Source organism: Rhagoletis pomonella, unplaced genomic scaffold (genome assembly GCF_013731165.1).
Source record: "Rhagoletis pomonella isolate Grant_MI unplaced genomic scaffold, Rhpom_1.0 Rhpom_scaffold_00012, whole genome shotgun sequence".
In the NCBI taxonomy this organism is placed as follows: Eukaryota; Metazoa; Arthropoda; class Insecta; order Diptera; family Tephritidae; genus Rhagoletis; species Rhagoletis pomonella.
In genome coordinates this window covers 17,134,812-17,153,455 of record NW_023458566.1, presented here as the reverse complement: position 1 = coordinate 17,153,455, position 18,644 = coordinate 17,134,812, and the positions used below count along the sequence as shown (strand labels likewise).

General features: G+C 36.4%; 1 protein-coding gene across 2 annotated transcripts in view; it reads left to right on the top strand.

Moving 5' to 3' along the window:
• Positions 1-5,920: 5,920 nt before the first annotated feature.
• Positions 5,921-18,644, top strand: part of LOC118747957 (protein FAM135B) — a 95,232-nt gene continuing 82,508 nt past the window's right edge. For both annotated transcript variants that reach the window (XM_036482195.1, XM_036482194.1), the window contains exon 1: positions 5,921-6,334. The gene's annotated coding sequence lies outside the window, so the exon portion shown is untranslated. The remainder of the gene's footprint in view (positions 6,335-18,644) is intronic.

Here is an 18,644-nt window from a genome sequence, read left to right as displayed (position 1 = left end):
GCAGCAGTCAAACGCCGATAAGGCTAAAATAAATTTAAATTTGAGCAAATCGTAAATTAGAAAGCTAAATAGCCTTGCAATATTTCTCAAAAGAGGATACTGTCGTCGGAAACAATGAGCGTTTCATTCATTATTTTGCTAATACTAGTAGATACTAACTATAAGAAAACATTTCGATGGATGAGTCACTTTGAGACTGCGGCAATTACCCGGCTGGGGGGAGCTACTCACAGTGGCCACACCGAAATTCGAAAGGGCATTAACCTATCGTGCAGGGACTACTGTGCACTAAGTCTAAATTTTACAAAGATGTGTAAGATATCTAAACTAGATAGGAAATTTAGTTCAAGGAGGTTCGGCACATGAACAAAATGTAACACTCCACTTCAACACTGATGGTTCAAAACTAGAGAACTTCCACCCTGTGCAGACTTCTCAACATAGTCGGGATTGAAAATATCTTATCACCTACCCGGCTTATACAGGGTCCTTAAAGCTGAAGTGGCTGGAATATAGTAGCAGGTTGAACACTTGCGAAAAATCGAAATCACATGTAATAGGATCTTCTCAGCCAGTTAAGCAGTAATCAAAGCACTAGACTGGTTACATGCAACTCTTAAACTAAAGCAGACTGCCACAGATCCCTTAACGGGATGGTTGAGCAGTTTCTTCCTCACTTTGTATGGGTGGCCAGGGCATCGAATCATACCAGACAGCGAAAAGGCAGCCGTTGGCCAGCTAAAAAGTCACATTTCCATTGGAAATCACGCGGATAGGTTCGGGATCCCCGTAATAACTTTTTGCAGAAGCGCAAAAGAGCCAGAAACCTTGCGGCACTTCTTATCATCGAACAGTTTGCTAAGTAAAAACACTGTCAGCTCTTTACTTTTACAATTTCTTTCATTTCTATTTGAATTTATTCAAAATACACCAACACACTGAACCAAAAACACCAATACACCTAATGTAACGCAACCTATTGACCTTTGAAATTATGTTAGACCTACATATATATGATGGATAAATTGAATATTCAACTTCAACTACAGTGTCTGGTTTGTAAAAATGAAAATACTTTAGATCTTAAAGAGGTCGATCTATGTGGCTTCTTGGACATCTAGGAGGCTATTGATAATACTGCCGATGAATCTATTTCATTATTTATTTATTTTATTTATTTATTATTTGAGTCTCGACTGCCGAAGTAGATCGATAACTTTCTTCGTGAGCGTGATATATGTATTTGAGAAAAGTACCGCGACGTTTTTACAGCGCTTTTTGTAAGCATCATTACGAGAAAACACGGCACGTTTCGCATGTTTTGAGTGCAATTCTGCATCAAGCTGGTGTGCCAAGGAGAGCATCCGCATAAACTCGCAAAAGGCTATTCTGGTACCGTTTACAAGAATGTATAAGCCGAACCCTTGTTTGGCGATCCTTGGAGAGACAGAGCTTGAATAAACTGGCAAAGCAAACTATCTCGGAATAACCCTCGATGAAAGACTAAGTTGGACCTGGCCTATAGACATACCTCTTATTAAAGCCACCCGAGCCATGTGACCCTGTAGAGGGCCTCTTTGCCGGACAAGAGGTCTGAACTCTATATTTAGAGAATGGCTATACCGCATAGTTGTCATTCCGGTTGTTAGGTACTTATGACTCCATATTCTAGTGACCGGAAACATTGCTAAACAAATTTCAAGGATATTTTTATCCAAACAGCAGCAGTCGATGAATTTGTAAATGAAAATATCTTCCTTCTTCCTACACTACGCTAATGTAAGTTAAAACTCTATCCAAGCACGCATACACTCACTTCCCCCTTTAATTCGTCGCTCACTTTTACTCATCTTCTACGTCACCCCGTTTTCTATTTTTTTACTTTCACTTGCATACAATTCATTCATATCCTTTACCTTTACATGCAGCCCGCCCTAAATGTCCACACTTATCCAATAACAACTTGCTGCTTACATCCGTTACCGGCACGATTACACAAAAGCCGTTTCGGTTGAGAGGCAAACGGCTGGGATAAACACGTTTTTAATCTCCCAAACAATGAGCATAAAGCACCTCAAAACATCAGTCTGCTGACCCATAGCAACAACGTCCATAACCATAACAACTACATACATATGTACATAAGCAAACATTGCAACAATAATAAATATGTCTGCCCTGCGAACACTTACCGCACCTCTGGGTCATGCGCGCCCTTTTGGACTCTCACCACTATGAAGATTAATATGTATGTATGTATTTCGCTTGTCCACTTGGTGTTTGTGCTTCGGCAGCCGACGGTGGGAGCAGCGGGTCCAGCAACTCTCAAAAATGTGTCGAATGACAGTTGACGTCTCGAAAATGTTAATCCCCTATAATGAATGCCATGCACATTTCAGCTAAGGATCAGCCGAAATACATTTACTCATATCACCTAAGGATGTATGTACATACAACCACCGACAGGCACACACACAAACACCTTAGGTATTTCGCTAGGTAAGCGCATATATATATATATTTTGAAAGTTACATACTTACAGCCGAAAGACAAACTAGAGCAGCAAAAGTACTACCACCTCTGTCGTCTCCACCGCTGCAGCGGTCGTGGTTACTGGCATAGCAAAGCATGTATCCGCACACAAAAAGTTTGCGACTCTTTTAGGCAGCAGGGTATACTACAACTTACTTTGTAATTTTCCTTTTTAACTTATTTTCATTTGCTTGATTTTGTGCTTGTAAAAAAGTATGTTGAAGCAAACTGACAGCTCAGCGTCAACTTGGAGCTACCAAACATAAGAAAACATTGCATTGAATTAGCGGGCAACATTTAAATTGGAGACTTCCTTGGTATGTATATATATATATATATGTACATTAGATATGTTAATCCCGAGATTCCGGTCTTTTTAAGGCTCCAAAAATCCCGGGATTCTTGACAAATAGTCCCGGAATTTTCGGCATTTGTAATTTGCACTGATGACAATAATAGAAACTCCTTTTCTTGACCAGTATTGGCTATATTTCTGTTTTTATTTAATAATTAATATTTTTTTATAAATGTCTAGCTCATTATACATATAACACCGGGCGATCTTAAATTTTAAACACAAATATCAATATATTCGCGAAACCGTGGGCCAAATATAGTAAAATTGCGTTTTTAATTTTTCACTCTGACGTCAGTAATTCAAAAATGATTTAAAAAATTGAGGCAAGTGTGCTTAGAGAAGAAGTATGGGTATCAAATTAAAGAGGAAATGTTGTAAAATTTAAACAGATTAAATTTTTTGGTTCGGAAGGACTGGTAAGTATTAATAATGTCCTTTTAAAGTTGTATCCTTGAAATTTAGCCATATTTGTTTTTGAAAAAATTATATGTTAAGGACTTATATAAACTCGACAACATCCGCGAATTTCATCCTTCTAACTTTATCATGCCAAAAAATTACCTATTCGTCCGTATGAATCCAAAAAATTTGAGTTTATTTAAATTCTAAAGAAATTTCCTCTTGCATTTGGTACATGGTTCTTCTACATTGCATCGAATTTTTTAAAGAATTTTTGGAGTTAATCATATATATGAAATTAGAAGGTCCTTTAAAATAAATCCTGACGTCAGAGATAAAAAAATTAAAAACGCCACTTTAAATAAAGAAGTAGGTTTTAAACTCATTTATTTATTATTTATTTTATGGTAGTCCCGGGATTGTGATAACGACATCCTGAAAATCCCGGGATCGCAAAAAGCTGAAAAAATGAACATCCTAATATACATACATATGTACATATGTAAGTCGCCGTGCTTTTGTTCTTGTGCGTATGCTCTCAACCTACGATGTCGCAGTGCGCATGTCCTATTTTATATACAACAACAAAAATCGTAAAGTGCTCGAAAGAGAAATATTCTCTGCGATTGGAAACAGTGGAACCATGAACAAGGTCGTGGGGATAAAAATTTGTTTAGCAAAGAATAATGGTGGAAATAATAGACGTCTACTAATGACATTTTTTTTTATCCTTAATCAGTCCTCGTTCAAAGCCTTTTAGAATTTGTCACCAATTTTTTAACTTGTAAAATTGTTTATATCAAAGTTATGTAAGCACACATGCAGCTACCTAATAAGAATAGATTTGGGTAGGCGATGAACGCACGTAATTTTTGCCATTCATCAAGTAATTCAGGGACTGCGTATGTACGTCGTATAGCCGAATTAGCATCGATCGCAATAATTCCCGCTATAATCTACAAAACTAGATTTATCAATGCACTCAGCCACCGCGCTGGTATGTAGGCAAGAAATGACCTACATATATATGTATATACAACAGGTCTCCAGTACAGAGGACCGCACTCGGATGCGGTCAAAACAGTCAAAAATACTTTGGTAAGTCCATATATGTGGCCGCTGCGGTGGAATGGTTAGCAGTTTGCGCTGCCATGCCGCAGGTCCTGGTTTCGAGCCCGATTTCCGACCAGCATCAAAAAATAAAATATAAAAAAGCCTTTTTCTAATAGCGGCCGCCCCTCGGCAGCCAATGACAGACCTTCGTTTGTATTTCTGCCATGAAAAACAGTTTTTCGTAAAAATGAAATCACCGTTCGGAGTCGCTGTAAAACTGTAGGCGACATCAAGGCGTATGCCACAAATCGGAGGAAATGCTCGGCCAAATACTAACATGTTGTGAAAGCGTCAATCTATTATTAAAGGCACCCGAGAAAAAAATCAACAACTTCATTTGAAGTATATACATTAGGGTGGTCCAAAAATACAAAGAAAAATTCAATTTTTCAAATTTTCCCGCTTCCACCACCAGAACTGAAGAATATCGAAAATAAAGATTTATTTTGAAATCGGTTAATGTTTATCTAATTAAATTATTCAGTTTTTCAGTTCACCAAAAGAAAGACAGGAAAATTTTAAATTTATTTGAGTTTTTCCAATCGGACAAGTAAGTATATGTTACAGCCCGAATCCGATCTTAGGACAAACTAGTTTTGCCTAACTAACCCTTATCAGTCCAACTCCAGCTACGCAGTTCACAGTATGGTTGCGTCCAACTTGTTTCCGCATCGGATGTAGGTAGAACTAGTTTAGCCTAGGAAAACATATATAACATAACGGTAACATATGTGTATTAGCTATCTCTCCCGACAACTTTAACGGCAAAATAGTCAGATTTCAACGACTGTCTAGACCCTAGAATGATAACACTGATGACCCTCTGAAATCCTATACTTCTTCCTGTTTGTAAAGATGAAGATGATCATGTTCCCCATGCTGGTTCAGGAAATTTTAATCTAACCTACGATGAAGTAGAACTGGAATAACAAAGAGGATATATTTGCTTATAGCATCTTTGCCAAAAAAAAATTTATATGAGTCGATCATTGCCGTTGCTTGGCTTACAATCCTTACCTGGTAAGAATGCATTTAAGCATTTATTTATTCAGTTTCATCAGGGCGTTCTTATTGTTAAGAGTTCTTTCTAAAAGCAAACTTTTGCCTTAAGGACTATTCCACCCCTTAGTTATGTTACTCTCTTAAACAAGAGAAAACTATACAAAGCACATGGCATTCAGTGCGGATGTTAGGCGTCAGCTGCTTGTCATATGCTCGGCCGCGCAAATTCTCTGTGTACAACCATGGCACGCAAAATTCCGAATCAAATACCTCCCTATCGTCGCTGAATGAAAAGAAAACACTCATACCACCGACAACAGCAGCCCCAGCAATGACAACTGGCACACTTACCTACCCAAACAAATGAGCTGACTTGGCTGACAGGCTGGGTGACGGCGCATTGCTTGGTCCACTCTCCTACGTGCCATTATAAATATTTCTCGGTCAGAGAACGGATATACTCGTAGAACCAAATTTAGTGCCGCTCGTCGAATCAGTTTTTTGTAGACATTTTTACGTTACGGACGTGTTGGCGGATGCAAACAAATGCAGAACGGTATTGGCGGTGCGCGACCAAACCTTTTCCGTTTACCTAATTTCTAGTAGCAAAAACAGTTCTTCTTCAATTACTTTCAATTTTACTTGCTTCAAATTAATCGAAATTTAATTATCAAATCCATCTCGTTAACTAATTAATGTGTAATTATGTAAAAGCAATGGAATTGTGCAAAAAAATTAAAAAAAAAAATTAATGTGCGAAATGTGAGTGTTACAATGAATGAAAAAAAACCAAGTACGACAGCGCAAAATTGAAGAGCAGTAAAATCGAAAGCGATAGTACGCCGTGGAAATTGGGACGACGACGAGGACAGTCGTCGGAAGGAAGTTCACATTCTTGCATGTGTACAAAAACCAAAACAGCAATAAGGGTAAAAAAACACACAAAAAATAAAGGAGAAAAAAAAAACAACAAGAAAACCATAGCCTAATTAGTGCATTGGGCGGATACTCGGTGCAGGCAAAAGTCGATGCCACCGCCAACAACAAAATGAAGCTTTAACGAAGTCATTTGGAAAATGCGTCTATGTGCGCGTGTGCGTGTGCGTGTGCGAATAAGTGGCATGAAACCAATGCGTTTGGCAAGTGGGCGCAAATTGCGTGCTATACATATGGGAAATGAAAACAAAAAAATTAAATCGATTTACTTCATGGCAGTAATTTAAAATTTCGTGTTTCAAGTGTTAAGGTGTAACGAAATGGAGGCGATAACAAAATGTTATTTATTTCGACATAACTCGATATTACAAGTGAAAAGCTAAAATTGCATCTTCTTCTAAATGATGTTGAAAAAACCAAGAATAACGTCCAATAAGTTATTTAAAATAAATATTTTTGAAAAACTGATAAACTGGCAAACTAAAAAAAAATGAACAATTATTTTCGAAGAAGACATAATCAGATATGCAATCTTATAGCAAATTATAGCATAATTAGCAAAGATCAAACACAAATATTGGCTGCTGGTCAAACATGCAGCAAGAATGGGGCATTCCCAAAATAGAATCTACGTAGCTATCCCTAGAATTTAGCTAGCAAGCCGCTTCATCATTCTTGCGCACATTCACCAAATTTCCACGATTTCTACACCATGTTTTACCCAATATTTTCCTTCATTTTCAACGTTTTTCCACGTTATCCACCATTTTTCCAACAGTTTTCAACATTTTTCCACATTAATTCTCATAGTCGTGCATGTCTTGCTAGTGCTTGCCTTGCCTGCCACACTAGCCTTGCTTTGAGTACCTGGTAAGACCTCGAAAGCCGTACAATCTCTTCTACCAGTTGAGCCAGGACTGGTAGCCTTTGACTGGGGTACCCCCGCAAACTACCACATAGGAAACTGTGTGAGCTCATGTCTTACACAGGTTCCCATGCGGAGCCTCCCTCTTAGTTCATGCTGACATGGAAGTCCCTAAGGGCCCCCATGTCACCACTTAAGATCAGCCCCCACGGCAAGGAGACCAACATTGGCTGATGAATTTTGAACACTTGAACGAAACCTATTTTTATATCGAGGAAAATGTTCAATAACCTCGACGAAAAAAGTGTCAAAAATCAGCGATAATTCCTAAGCCACTTAAAACTTGTACTTTATTAACTAAAATTCAATAGGCTACAAAACTGCATACCCACTATTTTGGCGAGTGTTTAAAATTTGAAAAATACTTGGGCATTCTGTACGAAGTTTGAAACTTTGATGTGTTTGATTTTAGTTATAGATTAAACTACAGTTTTATAGAAAATTTACGAAAAAGATGTTTCATTGAAAACATTTTGAATGTTGAAAGAAAATTGCCTAGAAGCTTTTCCCTGTGGGTCACTGTACTATTATTTTATTATTATGTATTTAGCATTCACTGTTACCTGATTTATGACTATGTACTCTATAGTGACTTGAGCGGAGTGGATGCCTACTAATACCTGGTAGGCTCGAGTTCTGGTCCGAGCATCATCCATGTACATATATACATTTTTTTTTTCTTATATCGGCCAATTCTGCACAAAAAGTGTTAACCTCAGAATGTATATACGTACATACACTCACCAGAATAAGTTTCCGTACAGTGTTTTTTTTAATACTTGTAATGTTTTTCATAATAAATTTTTTTCGTTAATTTTTTATAGAAATGTTTCTGCATCAAATGGCATATAAATTAATGATTTAAAAAATTTAGGAAAATTCGACAAATTTTTACCAAAATTTTCAACTTTTAAACAACATTTTTTTGAGTATGCAGTTTTTTAGTTCACTCAATTTTGGTGTAATAAAGGACAAGTTTTAAGTGGCTATAAACTATCGTTGATTTTTGAGATATTTTTTTGCTGATGATGTCGCTCATTTTCTCCATATAACGGATGCGTGATAGTTTTTTTTTTTTGTATGGGGAAAAATATCGAAGGGCGTCAGTAAAAAAATTCTCAAAAATAAACGGTAGATTATAGCCACTTAAAACAATTTAAACTGTACTTTATTATACTGAAATTGAGCGAACTACAAAAGTGCAAACTCAAAATTATTAAATTATAAAAAATTTTGTTTAAAAGTTGAAAATTTAGATGAAAATTTATAGAATTTTCCTAAAATTTTGAAAAAACTTTGAATTATTAAGTTATATGCCATTTTATGCAGAATAAACTATATTTCTATTAAAAATTAACGAAAAAAATTTGTTACGAAAAACATTGCAAATATTTAAAAAAAAAAAACACTGTACGGAAATATATTCTGGTGAGTGTATGTATTTTTTTATTTTGTGTCCCCATTCATATTTGAATTCGTTTTTTTTTTTTTGTAAATAACTAGTCGTTGCAATGCTAACACCAAAGCGCAGATTTATGCCAAGCAATAAATGTTTCACATCGAAATTGCCAATAAAACTTATTAAAAATAAATTACAGAAAAAAGTGCTGAATAATATTCAAAAAACAATTTATGTATGTGCATTCGCGCATACGATATTTATGAATTTCGCGTCATATTAAATCCACTAGAATATTTTGGTAAAAATTTACGAAAATATCGACATCGCAGGTGGACTGTCAGCTTTAATTCAAGTGTATTTAGATGTGTTGGCAATGACCAGCACAACGATGTCCATCGCCCTACGCAAACAGAAAATTCATGAGAAAATTGTGGCTACAGCAAGCAAAATTTGTATAAATATTTTTGAGAGCAGTGAACAAAAAATTGGACTATAAATAAAAATATATACATAAATATTATACCTAGTATACCTAGTAGCACAATATATGTACATACGTACATACATACATACGTTTGTATTCAACACGCAAATAGGCGTCTTCTACGCGCAAAATGCGTGTCAGGGTTTTTGGCGGCCCTTAGTTTGCACAAAATAAATCAAATAAATTTGTAGTGTAAAATAAAATTAAAAAGTAAAATATCGCAATTACATACAAATCACACAAAAAACACAGTAGCCAAAGTGAAAATACATAAATAAAATAGAATGAGCAAAAATAAAATATAAAATAAACTGTAAAACTGGGCATAAAAACCGTCGCGATTGATATCCTTAGAGAGATAGAGAGAGCATATTTTTTATGGCACATTTTAGAGGACTTAAAGCGCTTTTATGCTAATATTTTTATTGCACAGCGCCGACAGGCAGACGTGAATGGCTTGATTCTTGATAAGTAATCAGGCTGAGGACGAGGGCGATGGCAATGGTTGTGGTGGGTGACTGAGAGAATGTTGCTGTGTAGGTGGAGAGTACAACAGCTCGCCAGTATATTAAAGGGTAAATCAAGTATTTCCTCACCCGCCTACTATACAAAAATATTCGTTTGTGTGAATGTGTTTTTTTTTATGGCTATGTTATGATTTCTACCGGTTTGTTTAAGGGTTACCATGACGGCCCTCATGCGACACAAGTGCTATTACAAATGCATGCCACAACATAGCAACGAACACTGGCTGCTTGCTACAAAAACGCGTCACAAACAGCTACACAACCACCTTTGGCCATCTCAAGCAGTTCTACGTTGCCCTTGTCGCGCCACAAACATACACTCGGGTGACTCGCATGCGACATTTAACGGCTATTTTGTTCGATGCACCACACCCACTCCATGAATGTCTGGTTAAAATAACCTCGATCTCATCTTCTTGTAGCCCCAATCGAACGTTATTACTCTGGGCTGTGTATACATATGTATGTATGTATATGGGTTGTCTGTGCTCTTTTAGTCTGTGACTAACTCATTCAATGCCATCATGCTCTTTGATATGTATGTATGAACGTTAAAGTGCCAAGTCGACCGTCACGAATTCGTCAAAGTAAATTGTAAACTTCCGATAATTTTACTGCAAAATATTCTGATCCCATCACATCCATAAGTACTTTTATACATATTGATGTATTTATGTATGTGCTCACAATGGCACGTTGTCACGTTATTTCCCTGCATAAAACGTTGGACCATGTGGCCCAATTTGGACATACTGAAGTATTTACAAAATGATCCTCTGTAATACAGTAGCGGACCAACTCGTGTAATCACTACATGATATTGATTAGGCCGTGTTGCCAAGAGGTAGGTACTGTATGAAGTAATCCCTTGGAGTAGTTTTGTTCTACTCTGATGTAATGCAGCGCTGGAGTATATGGCCCTACTCTAGGACGTCTTAATATTAATTGCACCACTCTTTTATATACATTTCGATTAATTTTGGAGTACTCCTTGCCCCTTGGGAAGTAGTCCTTACATGCGTGCTTGGAGTAGTTAGTCGCGATCTTTGCAGGATTGCTTTTTTTTTAATGTACGTATGGGGCTTTCATTGCCGTGATTCCCCGTTGGTTCTCGTCAAATATTCGTATTTCAACCCAAATATTAAACCTGGTTTTTAAACAGAACACGATTTGGGGGGGTGAAATAACACAAACGGCAATAACGCAAAATTTGCTTTATTTCACTTTTAAATGGGAAATAATACCAAAATCTGAGTTTTGCTTTATTTCCAACAAAGGTTGGAAATAAAACAAATTTTGCCTTATTTCCCATTGCTTATTTATACTATTTGTAAAAAAAAAAACACAGTTTACTGACAGAAGCAAAAAGAACTTTGTTTATTCCAAAAATACAGTTAAACCAAGGCACATTGCACAGGTAATATCAGTATAGCAGCTGATTTGATTTATTTCAAATTATTTGTTCTCGAAAATGTCAAATATTTAACATTTCTTCTCAAAAAAATTCTAAATTGTTAAAATCTATTTGCATGTGAAACATTTTCCATACAAAACCAGCGATTAAATAGCAGCTTTTGGAAAGCTCGACCAACTCAACTCAACTGTACAACCGCTGATTACTGGACCTGGCACAGGATGGTGGATCAATGCTTCGAGAAGCGAACCAATTTACTAAGAAAGAAAGCTGCAACAATTTTCATTTTTTCAATTTAAATTTTTTACCTTTTTCGTATTTCGCATGGCACGCTTTGATGTAGAAGAAAAAAATCAGAACAATTTTTGGCACCTTCGATACCAGAAGCAACAACAAAATACAGGCAAATGTTGTTTTTGCTCAAATGCTCTAAACCTGTTTGATAGGCCTTGAATTAAACAAAAAATGTGATATAATTCATATGAAGAAAGTAATATTCACAAAATATTTTTACTTATGAAAAGTCTAACAAAATATAGGAAAAGCATCGTCTTTAAAAAACTGCTCCGCATATTGGACATAGCGCTTTTGTATGAATTTATTCTGCATGCTTTTTAATATGTTGTTAAAAACATTGCTGGAAAACCTTAAAATGTTTGCATGGAACCATGTCGCAATAAACAGATGAAGTAATAAAACGGATTTCTCGCTTTATTTTCTGACATTCGGCTGCCTTATAGTCACATTTTATAGGCAAATTTTCAAATAAAGCAGTGGCACCTGCTAAATTCCACTATGGGTGGGATGCAGCATGCAATAACACCATACACAATAATTCCCATTACTTGGACATTAAAAAGCAGTTTCAGAAGTGAACTAGTGTTATTTTATAATTTTTTCCTTTTTCTAAACGGTTATAATGCCACCAGTACATAATTGCGAAAGGAGGGGAGGGGCGGGGGACGCGAGCGCGTCGTGGAACGCGGCGCGGGGTGGCGCGCCAACGCGGACCGCCGCGACGCCGGGCACTTTCAAAATTGTATACTTACAAATCCGTCCATTTAACTTGTTCATGTACTACTTTATGTCAAATGTAACTGGGTGACTACGTACATATGTGCACTAGTTTGCTTTATTACTCAAATTGTTAAGTATAAAAGTTGGTCTTATTGCTCAACGAGAAATGAAATAAAGCAAATTTGTGTTATTTCACATTCAAATGGGAAATAACACAAATTTGCGTTATTGCCGTTTGTGTTATTTCACCCCCCCACACGATTTTAGTATATCTAGGTAGGGCTTGGTGTCGGCCGCTGTGGTGTAGTGGTAAGCAGTGCGCGCTTTCACTCATCAGCACCTGGGTTCAAGCCCTGGTCAGAGACACATCACAAAAAATATAGAAAAAGGTTTTTTCTTAACAGCGGTCGTCCCTCGGCAGGCAATGGCAAACCTCCGAGTGTATTTCTGCCATGAAAAAACAGCTTCTCATAAAAATACAATCGCCGTTCGGAGTCGGCGTAAAACTGTAGGTCCTTCCGCTTTGTGTGACAACATCAAGGCGCACGCCATAAGTCGGAAGAGAAGCTCGGCCAAACACTAACATATGTGTAAGCGCCAATCTATTATTAGGTAGGGCTTGGACGAAACAGTTCAAAGTTCGCAGCCAGTCATACGTTCTGGCATCGAAGCTGTCGTCAGAGATTTGTTCAATATTTCGCTCGGCAATGCCTGGGAGACTTCGAGGTGCTGAAAGTGGGCAAAACTCTTGGTTCCCTCAATCTGTGAAGGTCTACACTGAGGGAAATAATGCATAGTAAAAATGAATACTTTATATTTGATTATCGTTTCAAAATGTTCGTATTTAAAAATAATATTTTCATACAAAATTTATTACGCACGTATTTGACTGTTCACATCTGAGTATGTATATGTAAGTGTACATACGCACCCCAAGCATGCAGAGCGCCGCTCTGAGAGCGCGGTGACAACACACACATACATACATAGCACATGTTTATCCGTACAAATCGCGTGCTGTGATGTTGATGGATATTCAACATTTGAAAGCAAATTTATATGCCTGGGTGTAGCTGAGTGCGCAAAGATGCTTGCCACAAGTTGTTGATATCCGGAGATGGTCGGGTTCGAATTCCACTGCAGGCAACATGCAACTTAATTTTTTTTTTTTTGTTTTTCTCTTGATTATTCACTTCACGGATGCTTTTTCAGTACGAACGCGGTCATTTTAAAATGCGCGTAATTGAATTGAATATTTACCAATATACAGTACTTTCGTTGACGTTTATAATAAGATCAATTACGTTTCTATTTGATTTTAATATTTTTTTCCCTCAGTGTAGCTATGTAACTGCTTAATCTGTCTGCTGTAGTCGGGGTCATATGCATATAGGCCGTGAGAGCTTGGCAATGAAAAAGCTAACATATTTGTTAGAGTAGCTTTTGGCACACAGCGTCAGCTCTAAACATTTGCTGATGAGTACTTAAACAGAATTTGTGGAAGAGACTCGGTTTTTGTATAGCATGTGTGGAACTACGTTCCATTAAATACATACGGGCCTCGTGCTTCGACAGAACGATCCTAATAGATGCCGACCTCATGGAGCTCAGCCAAACGAGCCTTCTTCTTTTTTACCAAAGCGAAGCTCCGCCTGATTAAGTGTCTCCATTTTTGGAATCATAAGAAGATCGTTTAGTCAGCAATAAGCTAATCCAGACTACTTGCAATGAATAACTATTTAAGTGATTGCGACTGTAAATATCTCCAGATCTAGTAGAATTACCTTGGACTGAATAGCAGTTAAGCCCTCTCTCAACGAACGAAAAACACACTTTGTACATCTCTGAATATTCTTGTGACTTTGTAGGGCACAGATGCATAAACGGTGGCAACAATTGAACCTTGCAATGTTTGAAAAAAAAAAAAACATTCTGTAGAAGCTTTGTGAACTGTCGCGTGCTATCAACGGTGAATGTGAGCATACAATGCAATGAGGAGCTGTTTGAAATCTACTGTCAAATAGTCAATGAAAAGCCAATTAAAATACTGCAGACAAACTGGATGCGCCATTTGACGGCTATTTTCAGCTTTCGATAACAATTTACACAAACTTAACACTTTCATGTGTTCAGGATGCCTTTGAACCATTCTTCATTCTATGATTCAACGTACGAGTATGCTACGTATTTAGCTACGACAGCTTTAAACTCAAAAATTTAATGTCACAATGTATCACCAACGCTATTTACGTTCCAACATGGAACCTGCCGTATAATTTGGTAGTCGTTGTATAATTGGTTAGTGGTTGCACAATTCGATCACACAGGTAGAGAATGCTGTTTGTATAAGTTGATTGGCTACAACAGTGTAAACAGTTGCGGTAACAACAGCGTCCTTCTGTTACCATTTTGCAGTCGTTTTTTGCAATGTTATTTACCCAAAGTTAATATGGCCAACATGTATCTTGCCTTTATCAGTCTGCCGCCAGCAAAGTCTGTTGGCTCATTAATTAATTCAATAGTTAAATAGAATAATGATTGAAATGTAAGCAACGCGTCTTTTTAAAACTAAATTTTCACTGAAAGTCTTTTAGCATATTTTTTTTTTCTAAAATTGACACAAATGGCTATTGAGTCAAATACAAATTACTTTCCGAACTGGCTAAGCCTTTAAGCCTTTGAGTTAAGCAACAAATCAAACAAACATACATATACACTGCCATGCACTAGAATAGGGACAATGTTTTTTTCCTTTTTAACCGACTTCCAAAAGAGGAGGAGGTTATCAGTCCGTCGGAATATTTTATTTTTTAGGTTTTTTATTTTTTTTTATGTATGTTATCGCATAACTTTGGACCACGTCAACCGATTTCGATAATTCTCCGATCAGTTGATCATGAGATATATATATATGGGACGTTCCGCGTCAAACGTGACAAAGCTCTGCCCAAAATTACTTTTGATCCAAAAATTTTTAAATACAAGGGAAATTTAGCATTTTTTATGTACTTTCGATTGCTGAGTGGCGTTTTTTAAAATTTTGTTCCCAGACGGAGCTACGCGTTCCCTAACCTTAAAAAAATACTGCTTTACGAAATGATCAAGCTGTCAGAAATCACAGGGGCTCAGAAAAATTCCAAACAACAACTATTTTCATGTATTTTGTGCTGATGAACACGAATGTGGTGGTATTTTTTACCGATACCTCAAGCGTTCCTCCCTAACCTCAAAAAACACCCCCTAAAATTGCTGTTTCGCGCAGTTGAGGTGTTTATCCTCTGATCGACGTGAGGAAAATTATTGACAGAGACTATTTTATGTATTTTGTGCTGCTGAACACGAATTCGGCAATATTTTTTACCGATACCTCAAGCGTTCGTCTCTAACCTCAAAAAACACCCCCCAAAATTGCTGTTTCACGCAGTTGAGCAGTTTATCCTGTGATCGACGTGATGAAAATTATTGACAGAGAGTATTTTCGTGTATTTTGTGCTGCTGAACACGAATGCGGCGGTATTCTTTACCGATACCTGAAGCGCTCGTCTCTAACCTCAATAAACCATTTAAGATGTCTGTCTTACGCGCTTAATCAATTTCTATAAGAATACGTGTAGAGGAAAATCATTGACAAAGGCTATCTATAAGAATCCGTCTAGAGGAAAATCATTGACGAAGGCACTCAAAAGAAAACGTCTGGAGGGAAATCATTGACGAAGTCACTCAAAAGAATACGTCTAGAGGAAAATCATTGACGAAGGCTATTTTTATGAATTTTGAGCCACTGAATTTGAACACGAAGTTTATTTTTTTGGTTTCTATCAGTTAAGTACATTCGATTAAAACCAAATGCTTTCAAAACCTAAAGAATTAGATGGACGTAATTTATACCTATTAAAATCATTTTTGGTCGTGTATACTGATTCATGGATTTCTGCACTGAACTGTACGATTCCAAAGAAATAAATAGATTAAATGGACTAATTCCTTTTGGAAAATGATTGAAATACCTGTCATTTTAGTCAATTGATTGATTTAATTAACCTGATTACGTCAATCCTTTAGTGAATTCCATATGGCGTTCATAATGACCAAATATTACTAAACTTCATAAGTAATTAGAACAAAGCTCGCGTAGTAATTAAATTTATTCTAAAATGCCATAGTTGGGATATTCTAAAAATTACCAAAATAAAAGAGAAATTTAGCTGTTAAGCTATAAAATTGAACTAAAAAACGTAGAGAACCGTAAAAAAGTATATTTTACAAGATTTTACAGATTTCTATCCTTTTATTTTTTATACTTTTTTTACGAATTTCGCATTTCGTGCAATCAAACATTTTTTCTAATTTTTTATTTTTCTGCAGTTTATAACATTTTTGAAGTTTAAAATTAATTGATATTAATTGATATTAATTGAGTTGTACTTGCTCTCACTATGTAAACGTTGCAGACGCTACTCTATCTTTTAATGATATTTCTGTCGGTAAAGTTTTAGTAAAAATTGTATCACACGTTGTTCTACCTAGAATTCTTTTAAAATATTAAAACAAAGTTTAGATTACTATCTTCACTTCAGGTATCGGTAAAGAATACCGCCGCATTCGTGTTCAGCAGCACAAAATACACGAAAATACTCTCTGTCAATAATTTTCATCACGTCGATCACAGGATAAACTGCTCAACTGCGTGAAACAGCAATTTTGGGGGGTGTTTTTTGAGGTTAGAGACGAACGTTTGAGGTATCGGTAAAAAATATTGCCGAATTCGTGTTCAGCAGCACAAAATACATAAAATAGTCTCTGTCAATAATTTTCCTCACGTCGATCAGAGGATAAACACCTCAACTGCGCGAAACAGCAATTTTAGGGGGTGTTTTTTGAGGTTAGGGAGGAACGCTTGAGGTATCGGTAAAAAATACCACCACATTCGTGTTCATCAGCACAAAATACATGAAAATAGTTGTTGTTTGGAATTTTTCTGAGCCCCTGTGATTTCTGACAGCTTGATCATTTCGTAAAGCAGTATTTTTTTAAGGTTAGGGAACGCGTAGCTCCGTCTGGGAACAAAATTTTAAAAAACGCCACTCAGCAATCGAAAGTACAAAAAATGCTAAATTTCCCTTGTATTTAAAAATTTTTGGATCAACAGTAATTTTGGGCAGAGCTTTGTCACGTTTGACGCGGAACGTCCCATATATATCTCTTTTTTTTATATGAGAGTTGAAGTCGGTTTTTATTTGCTAAAAATTACTTGTTATCTTGTTTATTTTCCTTTATTTATTTCCATTGTTTAGCAATTAAAACACAGTTCATCCTCTAACAAAACCCATTAAAAAAAAAATTTCAAACTTTGTAAAAATTTGTAAAAAATCGTCAAATTGTCATCACAGTTCTTAGACTTAAGAATTGTTACTACTTTTTTGAGTACCTATACAGTTTTGTAGCCCGTTGATTTTCACAATTTTTTTACCGACGCTCTTCCACAATTAGATGGAAAATATTGCGTCTGTAAAAAAATTTTGAAAAATCAACAGTAAGAGCGCGATTACCCACGAACGTGTACGTAGCGTAGCGTGGAAGGACGTAGAAACATATCAAGTTTGCTGTTGATTGAAAGAGAGAAGCAATGTCTACGTCACGGTCATGCGGTGGTGAGTTTTTGTTAACACGCAGATCCCATAAGATAGGTCGTGTCAGCTGACACGTTCTCCGTTTTTACGTCCGTGAGTAACTGCGCTTTAATATACATATATGTGGCTTTTTAAAAATCCAAAAAAATTTGTAAAGTTTAAGACTTTGATGAAAGTTTGAAACTTGCGTTTACGGGTATATAGTTTTTGTTAGAAAAGTAACCGTATTTTAATTGAAAAGTAAATAAAATTAAATAAAAGAAAAATAATCCAGAAAAAACCGAAAAACTTTGCCCTATTCAAGTGCATGTGAGTGTATGTATAGGAAAAATTAACACAACTACTATGCTATTTACTAAATTTCCATGTATTCATATCAAGCTTTGCCTGAGTAAAATATGAGTAGTACTCACCTACTATCCAATGTTGTAGTTTCAGCTGTTACTTACCTTCATTGCTGCTGACTGCTTATTCTAACTAAGCTGTATGTAGACATAACACAGATTTATACGTATGTACATATTTCTTGTTCAGTAGAGCCACTTCCACACGCATACTTACATACATACGTATACACGCAAATCTAAAAAACGAAAACTGAAATATTTAAAAGCAAAACACTGCTCCAGCTGGCGAGCACCTTCCATATAGCAGCCAGCAATTTGTTACTGTATTCGTGCTTTCTCTAAAGCCCTCGCTGCCTTTGCATTTAAATATATGTATGCTTGTGTTTGTACGTGATATTGATATTGAAACAAGTGTGCAAGTTTGCTTGCCGAAGGACAACAAAAATTGCTTTCCTTGCAGGTTTATTAAATTTTTATACCACAAAAAGGGGGCGAAGGTTTCCCTAATGCAGCGCTTAATTGTCGCTTTATAGCTCCACTCTTCAGTCTAGCAATGT